At 36.3% G+C, this 14,859-nt stretch overlaps 1 long non-coding RNA gene across 1 annotated transcript; it reads left to right on the forward strand.

Moving 5' to 3' along the window:
- Window positions 1-382: 382 nt before the first annotated feature.
- On the forward strand, window positions 383-13,745 carry LOC131402114 (uncharacterized). The gene is made up of 3 exons (XR_009218292.1): window positions 383-476; window positions 11,906-11,992; window positions 13,649-13,745. It is a non-coding gene; the product is annotated as an uncharacterized LOC131402114 (long non-coding RNA).
- Window positions 13,746-14,859: the final 1,114 nt, after the last annotated feature.

The following is a 14,859-nucleotide window of genomic DNA, read 5'->3' on the forward strand; positions in this document are numbered from 1 at the left end:
AAGTAGGACAGAGATCAAAGGAAGGAGAGAGGCTTTTGACTGGAAGCAAATCTTTAGAGTAGAGGGGACCTTTGCACAGGATTTTGAGGTGTAGATGGGATTCCAGTGAGCCAGTGTTTGTAGTTTCTTTGTCAGCATCTGTCATCAAGATATTTCTTTGACTCTCTTGAAGACTAGCAGCTAGGATAAATTACGAGCATTGTCACAGGGACATAGAATGTTCTGTGTTCACAAACATTAAGCCACCTGGGAAGAGTATTGATTTTTCTTTACAAAACTTAGTTACGAGGAACCTAAATATTAAGTAAATTAACTTTTTAGTGTCAAACACTTAACTCTCTTGTATTTTTTCCCAGTTTTCCACAACTGCTCAGTCTATGAAGAATACCCCTTATGTTAATGAGGTATCAAATGATGAAGCTCTCCTGGAAAGATATAGAAAAGAAATAATTGATCTTAAAAAACAGTTAGAGGAGGTATGTATGAGCCATGTATTTCAGTAAAGAATATAGAGAGATTTAGAATTCAGAACTGCCTATATGCCCAGAGCCTCTTAAATCATCTATCTGAGTTCTACAACCTAAATTTAAAACAAATAGTTTTTAACTAAGGAGAAATCAACTCATAAAAATTTTAGTTTACTATAAACTGAAAGGTATGGTCTCTTGAAATTATTTTAGATATTGTTTTTCATTTCCAAAGGGCAAAATTTGAGATTTTCAAATGGGCCAAGTAGAGATGCTTTTTTTTTTAGAGATAATTTTTAAAAATTGTCACAAATACATAGAGAGTTAGGTTAAAAAGAGTCTCTACCAATAGTTTTTAAAACTACTTTGTTTCATTTTAATTATCTTGAATTCCTCTTCTAGCCCTAAGATAGCAAGCTAATAAGATACTGTAATTGCTTGTCATTGTTTGTTTTAACCGTCACGGTCCCCTATTCTGTAAAAATCTTACATTTTAATCATCTTTTTAAAAATGAGCTAAAATATCAAATGGCGGTCTTATGATAGCACTTCTTTTGCTATAGTTATTCAAGTCTCTGCTTTAAGAATTCTCTGCCTATTATTTATATATTTTCAGTCATTTAATAAAATTGCTTTAACAGCATTGATATCTTATAGATGACATATAGAATAGTGATATGAGAAGAAATGTATATTTTACTTCAAGTTTGAGAAATTATTGATTATGGTAACTGCATGTAGGTGTTCTGTAGGTAGGGCATATTTTACCTCAATAAAATTAAAATTCTCATAGCTCACAAACAAATTTATATATATATATTTTAATTTTTTGTTTATTGCAGTAACATTGGTTTATAACATTGTATAAATTTCAGGTGTACATCATTATACGTCTATTTCTGCATAGATTACATCATGTTCCCCACTCAAATACTAATTACAACCCATCACCACACACATGAGCCGAATTATCCCTTTCGCCCTCCTCCCTCCCCCTTTCCCCTCTGGTAACCACCAATCCAGTCTCTGTCTCTATGTGTTTGTTTGTTGTTGTTATTATCTACTACTTAATGAAGGAAATCATATGGTATTTGACCTTCTCCCTCTGACTTATTTCACTTTGCGTAATACCCTCAATGTCCATCCATGCTTTCACAATGGCTGGATTTCATCATTTCTTATGGCTGGGTAGTATTCAGTTGTGTATATACCACATCCTCTTTATCCATTAATCCCTTTATGGGCACTTAGGTTGCTTGCAAGTCTTGGTTATTGTGAATATCGCTGCAATGATCACAGGGGTGCATGTATCTTTACGCATAAGTTTGTAGCAATAAAGGCCTATTTCATCAAACAAGAAAAATCTCAAATAAACAATCTAACAATGCACCTAAAAGAACTGGAAAAAGAAGAACAAACAAAGCCAAAATTCAGTAGAAGAAGAGAAATAATAAAAATCAGAGCAGAAATAAATGAAATAGAGACTAAAAAAACAATGGAAAAATTAATAAAACCAATAGCTGGTTCTTTGAAAAAATAAACAAAATTGACAAACCTTTAGCTAGACTCGCCACGAAAAAAGGAGAGAAGGCACAAATAGGTAAAATCAGAAATGAAAGTGGAGAAATTACAACACATGTCTCAGAAATACAAAAGATTATCAAAGAATGTCTTTTACGAGTTTACCACTTCATCTCCTCCTAGTGGTGCATACTAACTTACTCTTTTTTTTTGATGTCTTAATAGTTTATAGCATTGTGAAATTTCGGTTGTACATTATTGTTTGTCAATCACTATATACATGTCTCCCTTCACCCCTTGTGCCCACTCCCCCACCCCCCTTGCCCCTGCTAACCACTATACAGTTTTCTTTGTTTGTGTGTTGGTTTATATTCCACATATGAGTGAGAGCATGTGGCATTTGTCTTTCTCTCTCTGACTTATTTCACTTAACATAATACCCTCTAGGTCCAACCATGTTGTTTCAAATGGGACGATTTTGTCCTTTTTATGGCTTACTAGTATTCCATTTATATATATATATATATATATATATATATATATATATATATACATCCTCTTGATCCAATCATCAGTCGATGGACAGTTGGGTTGCTTCCATGTCTTGGCTGTAGTGAATAATGCTGTGATGAACACAAAGGTGCATAAGCCTCTTTGGATAGTTGATTTCAGGTTCGTTGGATCGATTCTCAGTAGTGGCTTGACTGGATCATAGGGTATTTCTATTTTTAATTTTTTGAGGAATCTCCATACTGTTTTTCATAGAGGCTGCACCAGTTTGCGTTCCCACCAGCTGTGTATAAGTGTTCCTGTTTCTCCACTACCTCTCCAACATTTGTTGTTTTCTTGTCTTGGTGATTATAACCATTCTAATGGGTGTAAAGTGATATCTTAGTGTAGTTTTGATTTGCATTTCCCTGATGATTAGTGATGTTGAACATTTTTTCATTTGCCTATTGGCCATCTGTATATCTTCTTTGGAGAAGTGTCTGTTCATTTCCTCTGCCCATTTTCTGATCGGGTTGTTTGTTTTTTGTTGTTCAATGGTGTGAGTTCCCCATATATTACGAAGATTAACCGCTTGTCAGATATATGTTTTGCAAATATTTTCTCCCAGCTGGTGGGTTGTCCAATCATTTTGATCCTGGTTTCATTTGTCTTGTAGAAGCTTTTTAATCTGATGAAGTCTTCCTTGCCTAATTTTTCTTTAGTTTCCCTAGTCCGAGTAGACATGGCATCCAAAATCATTCCTTTCTGACCAATGTCAAATAGTTTATTGCCTACATTTTCTTCTATGAGTTTTATAGTTTCAGTTCTCACCTTCAGGTCTTTGATCCATTTTGAGTTAATTTTTGTGAATGGTGATAGCAGATGTTCCACTTTCATTCTTTTCACGTGGCTGTCCACTTTTCCCAGCACCATTTATTGAAGAGATTTTCCTTTCTCCATTATATGTTCTTAGCTCCTTTGTCGAAGATTTGCTGTCTGTATATGTGTGGCTTTATTTCTGGGCTTTCAATTTTGTTCCATTGATCTATGTGTCTGTATTTGCACCAGTACCATGCTGTTTTGATTACTATGGCTTTGTAGTATGTTTTGAAGTCAGAGATTGTGATGCCTCCAGCTTTGTTCTTTTTTCTTAGGATTGCTTTAGCTATTGGGGGTCTTTTGTTGACTCATATGAATTTTAGTATTCTTTGTACTATTTCCGTGAAGAATGTCGTTGGGATTCTGATTGGGATTGTGTTGAATTTGTAGATTGCATTAGGTTATATAGACTTTTTAACCATTTTTATTCTTCGAATCCATGTGCATAGGGTCTCTTTCCATTTCCTTATGTCATTATCGATTTCTTTCAGTAATGTCTTGTGGTTTTCATTGTATAGGTCTTTCACCTCGTATTAATATTTAGTCCTAGATATTTTATTCTTTTTGAATCAATTGTAAAATTGTATTATCTTTTTGAGCTCTCTTTCTGTTAGTTTGTTATTATCATACAGAAGTGTAACTGATTTTTGCAGGTTGATTTTGTACCCTGTGACTTTGCTGTAGTTGATTATTTCTAATAGTTTTCCAATGGATTCTTTAGGGTTTTCTGTATATAAGATTATGTCATCTGCAAATAGTGAGAGTTTCACTTCTTCGTTGCTTATTTGGATTCCTTTTATTCCTTTGTCTTGTCTAATTGCTCTCGCTAAAACCTCCAGTACTATGTTGAGTAAGAGTGGTGAGAGTGGGCAGACTTGTCTTGTTTCTGTTCTCAGAGGAATGGCTTTCAGACATTCCCCATTGAGTATGATGCTGGCTGTGTGTTTGTCACAAATCGCCTTTATTATGTTGAGGCACTGTCCTTCTATACACATTATGTGGAGAGTTTTTATCATAAATGGATGTGGGATCTTGTCAAATGCCTTCTCTGGGTCTATTGAGATGACCATGTGGTTTTTGTTCTTTGTTTCATTGATGTGGTGTATTGAGTTGGTACCAACCCTGCATTCCTGGTATGAATCCCACTTGATCATGGTGTATAATCTTTTTAATGTATTGCTGTATTCAGTTTGCTAATATTTTATTGATGATTTTTGTACCTATGTTCATCAGTGATATTGGCCTATAATTTTCCTTCTTTGTATTGTCTTTGCCTCACTTTGGTGTCAGGGTGATGTTGGCTTCATAGAATGTGTTAGGAAGTGTTCCATCTTCCTCTATCTTTTGGAATAGTTTGAGAAAGATGGGTATTAAATCTTCTTTGAATGTTTGGAAAAATTCACTGGAGAAGCTATCTGGTCCTGGACTTTTATTTTTTGGGAGGTTTTCGATTACTATTTCAATCTCTTTACTTGTGATGCATCTATTCAGATTGTCTATTTCCTCATGGTTCAGTTGTGGGATGTTGTGTGAGTCTAAGAATTTATCCATTTCTTCTCAATTGTCCAATTTGTTGGCATATAGTTTTTCATAGTATTCTCTTATAATCCTTTGTATTTCCATGGTATCTGTTGTAATTTTGCCTCTTTCATTTTTAATTTTATTTATTTGAACCTTTTCTCTCTTTTTCTTAGTAAGTCTGGCTAAGGATTTGTCAATTTTGTTGATCTTCTCAAAGAAGCAACTCTTTGTTTCATTAATCCTTTCTACTGTATTTTTAGTCTCAATGTCATTTGTTTCTGCTCTAATTTTTATTATTTCTCTCCTTCTGCTGACTTTGGGCTTTGCTTGTTTTACTTTTTCTAGTTCTGTTAGGAGTAATTTAAGGTTGCTGATTTAGGCTTTTTAGTGTTTGTTGAGGTGGGCTTGTAGTGCTATGAATTTCCCTCTCAGGACCACTTTTGCTGCATCCCATGTGAGTTGGTATGGCATATTTTCATTTGTGTTTGTTTCCAGATATTGTTTGATTTCTCTTGATTTCATCAATGATCCATTGGTTGTTCAGTAGCATGTTGTTTAATCTCCACATCTTTGTCACTTTCCTAGTTGTTTTCTTATAGTTTATTTCCAGTATCATATCATTATGGTCTGAAAAGATGCTTGTTATGATTTCAATTTTTCTTAAATTTATTGAGGCTTGCCTTGTTTCCCAGCATAAGGTCTATCCTTCAGAGTGTTCTGTGCATGCTTGAGAAGAATGTGTAGTCAGCTGTTTTTGGATGAAGTGCTCTTTATATGTCTACTACTATAAGTCCATTTCATCCAGTTTTTCATTTAAATCAACTGTTTCCTTATTGACATTTTGTCTGGATGACCTATCCACTGATGTAAGTGGGTATTAAGATCCCCTACTATTATTGTGTTGCTGTTAATATCTCCTTTTAGGTTTGTTAATAGTTGCTGTATGTTTTGTGCTTCTATGTTGGGTGCATATATACTTATAATTGATATATCTTCCTGGCAGAGGGTCCCTTTTATCATTATATAGTGGCCCTCTTTGTCTCTCTGAACCTGTTTTATCTTGAAGTCTACTTTGTCTGATATGAGTATGGCAACACCTGCTTTTTTTTCTTTGCCATTAGCTTGGAGTATTGTCTTCCATCCTTTCCCTCTGGGCCTCTGTTTGTCTTTAGAGCTGAGATATGTTTCCTGGAGTCAGAATATTGTTGGGTCTTGCTTTTCAAGCCATCCTGCCACTCTGTGTCTTTTGATTGGAGAGTTCAATCCATTTACATTTAGGGTAATTATTGATATATGCGGGCTTAATGTTGCATTTTTATTGATTATTTTCTGGTTCTTTTGAATTTCTTGTGTTTCTTGTCCCGTGTGTTTTGGACTGCCAATTCAGTTTGATAGTTCTGTCTTATGACATTTTTGGTTTTCTCTTTATTATCATATGTGATTTTGTTCTGATTATTTGTTTAGTGGTTACTTTGAGATTTGTATAAAAAATCTTGTGAATGAGATAGTCCATTATCTGATGGCCTCTTATTTCCTTAGACTAAGTCCATTTGATCTGTTTCCTCTTCCCATTCTAAGTTATTCTTGTCACAACTTATTCCATCTTGTATTGTGGATGTGTGTTTAAAGTGATGAGGTTACGTTTGTTTGTGGTGTTTTCCTTCCTTTGATCTTTCATTGTGGTATTTAAGTGGTTGCTAACCTATTCTGATAAAGATCTACTGTTTTTTCTGATTTTGTCTACTTATTTTTCTCCTTGCTCCAAGCTCTGTGTTCCATTTTTCTTCTTTTATTCAGGCATGAGGGCCTTCTTGAGCATTTCTTGCAGTGGGGGGTCTCATGGCCGTGAACTCCCTTAGTTTTTGTTTATCTGGGAAAATTATTATTTCTCCACCATATTTGAAGGGTATTTTCACTGGATAGAGTATTCTTGGCTGAAAGGTATTGTCTTTTAGGATTTTGAATATATCATTCCAGTCTCTCCTAGCCAGTAAGCTTCTGTTTAGAAATCTGCTGAGAGCCTGATGGGAATTCCTCTGTACATTAATTTTTGTTTTGGTCTAGCTGCCCTTAATATTGTTTCTTTGTCATTAACTTTTGCCAGCTTTACTACTATATGCCTTGGAGAGGGCCTTTGCCTGTTGACATATTTAGGAGACATATTGGCTTCACTTACTGGTATTTCCTGCTCCTTCCCCAGATTTGGGAAGTTCTCAGCTATTATTTCCTTGAATAGTCTCTCTGTTCCTTTTTCCCTCTCTTCTCCCTCAGGAATGCCTATAATACTTATGTTAGATTTTCTAATTGAGTAGGATATTTCTTGGAGACTTTCTTCATTTCTTTTTAGTCTTAATTCTCTCTCCTCCTCCATCTGGAGCATATCTGTATTCCTATCCTCGATAATGCTAATTCTTCCCTCCGTATTGTCAGCTCTGTTCTTTAAAGATCTCAGACTCTCCTTTATGTCCTCTGTTGTGTTCTTCATCTCTATCAATACTGATTGGTTTTTCTTTATGATATCAATCTCTTTTGTGAAGAAACTCCTTATCTTGTTGAATTGCTTTTCTGTGTTTTCATGTATTTCGTTGAGCTTTTTTATGATAGCTATTTTGAATTCTCTGTCATTTAGGTTATGAATTTCTGTGCCTTCAGGGTTGATTTCTGGGTGCTTGTCATTTTCCTTCTGGTATGGCAATTTAACGTACTTTTGCAACGTGGTTGCTGTATTCACTGTGTTTTTCCTCACACTGGAAATATCTGGTTGCATTTTCCCCCTCCTGCCACTGGGTAAGGGTCAAGGGCTGTGAAATCTGAGCGCCCTGTGCTCCGCGGCTGCTGGTGCTCCCTGGCTGCCTGTGCTGTGGCTGCTCTGACTGATCAGCAGAGCTGCAGCATCGGGCATGTGGTTGGGAAGGGTTCTCTCTTTTGTACTCCCAGTCCCTGGGCGGGCTTCTCACTCGCCTCTCATTATCTTCTCTCTTGGGGTCCTCAAATGTTGATGCACCGCTGCAGCAGTTCTGAGTCCTCTGTGTGGGAGTTTCCCACTGGCTGAGAGAGCTTGACGGGCTACAGTTTCCCTGCAGAAGGCAGCCACACCCCCCTTTGTGAGCCTCACAGACCCGAGTCACCGATCTGATGGGGAGGGGGAGGATTTCTCCTTACCTCTCCCCACCTCCTCGGGGGGCCCCAGCATGTCCACTCTCAGATATGCAGCAGTGTGGGACTCTCCAATGTCCCTTTGTGCTGTGTGAGTGACCCTTCTTGGTCTGTAACTGTCTCTTTTATTGTATCCTATCGGAGAAAGAGTTCACTCTGCCATGATGCTGATGTCACTCCCCTTTTGCCCATTTTTAAATTGTTTTTTTTTTTTAGAGTTCTACATTTATCCCTAAGTGCTTTATTTATTTATTTTTTACAATTTTAAATGGGATCTTTTTTTTTTTTTCCTGAGCAAGATTCTCCCTGAGCTGACATCTGTTGCCCATTCTACTTTTTATGCTTGAGGAAGATTAACCCTGAGATAACATCTACACCAATCGTCCTTTATGTTTTTGGATACGGGACACCCCCACAGCATAGTTGGTGAGCGGATTAGTTGTGCGCCTTGGATATGAGCCCATCAACCCGGGCCACAAAAGCAGAGCACACAGAACTTTAACCACTCAGCCATCAGGCCAGGCCCTAAATTGGGTTTTTTGTCTTTTGTTGTTGAGTTGTAGAATTTCTTTATACAGTCTGGATATTAACCCTTTATCAGTTGTATGACTTGCAAATCTTTCCACCCATTCCATAGCTTGCCTTTTTACTCTGTTGATTGTGTCCTTTGATGCACATAAGTTTTTAATTTTTATATAGTCCACTTATCTATTTTGGTTTTTGTTGCCTTGCTTTTGGTTTCATATCCAAGAAATCATTGACAAGACACGTGTGACGATGTTTTCCTCTCATGTTTTCTTCTAAGAGTCTTATAGTTTTAGTTCTTATGATTAGGCTTTTGATCCATTTTCAGTTAATTTTTTATATGATGTAAAGTAAGGGCCCAACTTCATTCTTCTGTGTGACATAGCCAGTTTGTCCAACACCATTTGTTGAAGAGACTGTCCTTTCCTATTGAGTGGGCTTGACATCCTTGTGAAAGATTATTTGACCATATATGCAAAGGTTTATTTCGGGGCTCTATATTCTATTTCATTGGCCTGTATGTCTGTCTTTATGCCAGTACTGCACAGTTTTGATTAATACAGCTTTGTCGTAAGTTTTTAAATCAAGAAGTTTTAGGCCTCAGCTCTGTTCTTTTTCAAGATTGTCTTGGCTGTTTGGAGCCCCTTGAGATTCCATGTGGATTTCAGGGTGGATTCTTTTATCTCTGCAAACACTGTCAGGATTTTATAAGATTTGCATTAAATTTGGAGATCACTTTGGGTGGTGTTGACATCTTTACAATACAAAGTCTTCCTATCCATGAACATAGATGTCTTTCTGTGTATTTGTTGCTGCTTTAATTTATTTCAGATACATTTTGTAGTTTTCATTGTACACGTCTTTGCCTTCTTGGATAATTTTATTCCTTTATATTTTATTATTTTTGGTGCTATTGTAAATGGATTGTTTTCTCAATTTCCTTTTTAATTGTTTATTGTTAATGTATAGAAATATAACTGAATTTTGTACAGTCATGTAAATTTTTAAAGTAGACATTATATACAGATGGAAAAGTCTCCAGGACACACTGTTAAATAAAAGCAAATGCATACTACAAAATAATTCAGTGAGATCCAACTTATGTAAATAAACTTATATATACATTTATATACTATTCCTGTATATAATGATCTTCTTTTTTTCCCCATTTACCCTGGGGTACATTATTCTTTCCTTGGAAAAGGAGCTTTCTCCTCCTCTATGCCTATGCTTCAGTCATTTTCTCCTAGGAAGCATTTTCACTTGCTTTGTATCTTGTGTTCTCAGCTTATCTATAATTTAGGTCAACCATGGGCCAAAGGCACTTAACCTTGGTTTAAAATTTATAATTTCCACATTTATGAGGGGAATGTTTCTTTAAATAGACTTTTGAAAATAAGATATAACAATCAGTAGCTGCTTTTAAACAAATGTAAAATGCAGGCACAGGGCCCCCTGAGAAAGGGCAGTAGAGGAGGAGTGAGGGGAAAGGAGAGTTACACTCACTGTGACGAGCCGATCTGTGGTATTATGTTCATGCTGGAATCATCTGTGTTGATAAAAGGGTCTGACTGGGCATTCTCTGGGGCCATTTTGTTCATCCAGGTTTCTGAAATCTGGGATGAGAGGCCGCGATCAGCTTGGTCTTGTGATATGTTCATGCTGGAATCACCCATGTGGATAAAGAAGTGGGTCTGGGCGTTTACGTCGTCCCTCTGTTTTTCAGGGCACCAGAGGGCTGCACTAATAGGTCTATCATGAATCCACTTCGAGTGCCCGTTTTCAGTCCAGCTTGATGTGTCTCTCTCTGCAAGTGAGATTCTCTAGTATATCTCAACAGAAATTTCAAACTTTGTGATTAGTTGTCTTATTCTCATATAAAGAACACAATTTTTTTTCTTTAATGATTAGAGCTATTAGATTTGCTCATAACCTTGGTAGCTGAAATACTTTCTAGGCTGAGTTCAGTTTTGAACTTTGTCTCACTCTGCTTTGTTTCTGTGTATATTCCGATATATAGGAATAAAGATGCAAGATTCTGAATTATAGTGTCTGACAGACTAGTCCCCAAGATTGTGTGTTCCAAATGTTAATTTCTCATGTACTTAGTAGTTAGCTCTGTGCTCATCTTTGTTAGAAACTCGTGCCTATTGCCAACAGTAAGGGGGTAGGTAAGTAAAATATGATTTGTCCATATCCAGTCTAGAGAATCGAGCAGCTACTAAAAATTATAATTTGAAGATGATGTAACAGCTTGGAAAAATGCATATCATCTAATCTAAGTGGAAAAGTAAACCTAAAAAAGGAGGTTATGTATTAGTAAATGAATCATAATTGCAATGTTAAAAAAAATTTAATGGAAAAAAATCTGGAAGGAAGTATTCCAGAATTCTACTAGTGATTGTGTGAAGTTAGTGTCATTAGATTATTTTTCTTCTTTTTCTTTTTTTTTCTAATGAAAATATAGATTATTATAACAACTTTTTCAAACATCTGTGGCCAACATGGAGCTGAGTGTTTTTACTGGGGTAGTGTAGGATTATATGGTGATACCGTAATTTCATACCTATGCTTGTAATGTCAGTTTTGTCTCCTTTTACCACACAGTCCATGTATTCTGTTACCTCTGGTTCGGCCTTATTTATGGATAAATGAGTTGACATGAGGTGTTTTTCTTAAGCAGTGTGTGGAAAGTGTAAATTAAGAAAACATGTATTATGCTACTATGATATGAAATATGTTTCTAACAAAACTCTTTTGCCTTCTTATATATCATAAAACTCTGAAAATAAAGATTTGTTGGGAGTAGGGAAGAGGTTACAATTTCCAGCTTTTGAAGGAAAGAAAGAGGGGGAGAGTTTAAGGTGGCTCACTCCTTCACAAAGTCAGGTTAACCTGTCAGACGTGAAGGTGAGTGTGGGTCATCTGTAGCTGTCCAGGTAGCTCTTCTCAGTACACAGGCACAAGAGCACAAACTCTGGAGTCAGAGCACTGGGCTCAGAGAATGACTCTACGTCTCTGAGTGACTGTGGGCAAATGACCTGTCCTCTCTCGGATTCAGTCTCCTCACCTGTCAAATGGAGATAATAATAGTACCTAACTCATAAGGTTATAGTGAAGATTAAATGTGTCAGTATATGAAAATAGTGCCTGGTACATAATAAGTAATATGTGTTGGCTATTTTGTTATTATTAAAACTAAGAAATTCTTCTCTAATGTATTTATATTTGAGATGGTTGACATAGATAGAAAGCAGAATTTGGAAGCCAAAAAAACCCAAGTGTTGATTGCAGATGTTGATAATGAGCTGATTGAACAACAGAGAAAAATATTTTCTTTGATACAGGAGAAAAAAGAGCTGCGACAAATGTTAGAGTGTGTTACCGCAGAAAAGGAGCAACTGAAGACTGACCTGAGGGAGAGTACTGACAGGGTGAGTTCAGCACCGGGTACTTGGTAGTGTGTTTTTATCTTTGTGTCTCCGGTTTTTACAACTTTATTGAGGTATCGTTTACACGCAATAAATGTATCTGCTGCAATTGTCAAGTCTGATGACTTTTGACAAATGTGTCCCCTTATGTACTGTCCACCCCAGTCAAGATACAGAACACTTCCACCCACAAGAAGTTCCCTCACACCTCCACCTGTCAATCCTCACCTCACCCTCTGCCCCGTAGAGTCACTATCCTGATGTTTCTCCACCTCAGATCACCATGTCTCTTCTAGAACTTCACACAAATAGAACCACACAGCATGTGCTCTTCTGTGTCTCACTTCTTTCTACATGCCTTTTTATTGCTGGGTACTATTCCATGGTATGAATGGGCCACAGTTTGCTTAGTTTTTCTCCTATTGTTGGAAATTTGATTCATTGCCGCTATTTGACTCTTGAATAAAGCTGCTGTAAACATTCTTATACTAATCTTTTTATGAACGCATATTTTTTATTTCTCTAGGGTAAGTATCTGAATGGAATAGCTGTGTCATAGGGACATGTATATTTAACTTGATGAGAGTTTACTAGACTCAATTCCAAAGTAGTTGTACCATTTTAATTCTCATCAGCAAATTAAGGGAATTCTGATGGCTCCACATCCTCACTAAAGCTTCATATTATTGGTGTTTTTAATTCTAAGCATTTCTATTGGGTGTAACCTCATTGTTTTAAATTGCCTTTCCCCAATGACTAAAGATATTGGTCATCATTCATGTGCTTATTGTGTATCTTTCTATAAACTCTCTGTTCTCTCAGTGATGTGTTGTATAGGTTTCAGTGTACGGGTCTTGTACGTATTTTGTTAATTTGTTCCTAAATGTTTCTCTTGTATTTATGCTGTTGTAGTTTTCTCTAATTTCATGTTTGCTTGTTGTTAATATTTGCCAGTATCTTCAAACCTACTTTAGGCTTTATTTTTATATTTAAGGGCAATATAATGTGTAATAGATAGAAATTAATATTTTGAAAAGTTTGCTGTGGATCACAGTAGAACTTGACCTTTTGTGTAATTTTTCATGTCTCTTGGGATTGTCTGTTTGCTCAAAAGATATGAATGTAAATAAGAATACAGACAAAGGTCATATTCTCTTCTCAATCTCTGGCTTGTAATGTTTTTTGGTCTTGATACTGGAGAATGTCACTTTTTAAAGATAATAAGTAAGATTAGCCCAAGTCATGCTAGCAAAGGACAGTTGCTATTTCGAGCTTGCTCAAAATCAATGCCCCAAAACAAGCCATCCCAGTGTATGAAAAGCCCATAGCTAGAGTCTCATCATCAGTCGATGAAAGTGTAGAGATGGTCTCTTTTGGCTTAGGGGTAGAAAACAAGCAAACCTCTCATGATAGAATGTTAGATCCAGTTCTAATTCTCATGCTGCGAATGTACATTGAGCAATAAAGAAACAGCATAAGAAAGCAGAGTCTTGGCATTTACATGATTAAAATAAAGACTTATGTTCTTTTTCAATAGGTCTTTTCCAATATACTTTGCCATTATTCCTCCATTTTCAGGCTGAGGTAAATGCTGATTTTTATCTGATTTCTTAAATGTAACCTAGTATTTATTTTAATGTCAACTTTAAAAAATTTTAGGCCACTGAAAACCAGGAAGAATTAAGAATTCTTGGAGGTGAGCTTAAAAAGCAACAAGAGATAGTTGTACAAGAAAAGAACCATACCATAAAGAAAGAGGAAGTGCTTTATAGGACCTGTGAGAAACTGGCAGAAGCTGAAGAAAAGCTAAAGGAAAAGGTGAATTTTTAAAGTTACCTTCCTGGCCATATTTCCTGACTAAACTTTTTTTGGTAATAAATTTTTATCCCAGTAGACCTAAATTCCAGAAATAGCATATGCCTCCCAGATGGTCAGATCTCACTGCTAATGTTTTGGACAGTTTCAGCTCACACGAAGATGTTGCTGTTGTCCTTTGTGAGGATTACATTATCCTGGAGTCTTTAGATGAGAGGGGGGCCTTGGTTCATCTAAACTACTCATGATATATTCACTCATCAGATATTTATTGAGCAATGCCATGGGCCAGGCTCTGCTCTGGGTGCTTGAGATACATTAGTCAATAAAACAAAGCCCCTGCCCTTATAGACCTGTATTAGGCATTCTCTAAAATGTAAGATTTGTCACTATTGCCATCCCTTAGATGTTTGCAATTTCCTGAATCATTTCCTTAATGGAAGTAAGGTGCTGTCATAGTATATTTGCATAAGAGCTAAGACTCTTGTAACATTTGTACTGCTCCAGTAATTCTAAAAGTCACCCACTGAGATCTTTCTATTTCTTCTAAGAACAGTACCACTTGCATTATAAATAATACATTGCTGTTTCCATTGTGCTTCTGTTGAATGATGCTTTCTTAACATGGGTTCTCGTAATTCTCATCCCTTTGACTATAACCTAACTGAATTTACTGAAACCTCCTGTCTATTTCATTCTCCTCCTAAAGAAGTAAAATCAATAGCCTTATGTAAAAGTTAATGCCTCAATGTTTGTGTGGGCCACCCCCTAAAGACCTTGTTGGAAGTAAAAATAAATTATCCAAAAAGATTTTAAGAGATGAGGAATTACAGTTTGACAGCTACATCTGTATATTTAGTCAGTTTCTTTTTAAATTTTTCTCATATTCACTTTGCCTCCTTGATTTACCTAGTGACTCTATGCTAGTTTCTTAGGACTTCTGTGTCAAATTACCATAAATTCGGTGGCTTAAAAACAGCAGAAATTTATTCTGCCACATTTCCGGATCCTGGAAGTCCAAAACCAAGATGTCGGAAGACCTTGCTGCCTCCGAA

The sequence above is a fragment of the Diceros bicornis genome, assembly GCF_020826845.1.
Source record: "Diceros bicornis minor isolate mBicDic1 chromosome 30 unlocalized genomic scaffold, mDicBic1.mat.cur SUPER_30_unloc_2, whole genome shotgun sequence".
Taxonomy (NCBI): domain Eukaryota; kingdom Metazoa; phylum Chordata; class Mammalia; order Perissodactyla; family Rhinocerotidae; genus Diceros; species Diceros bicornis.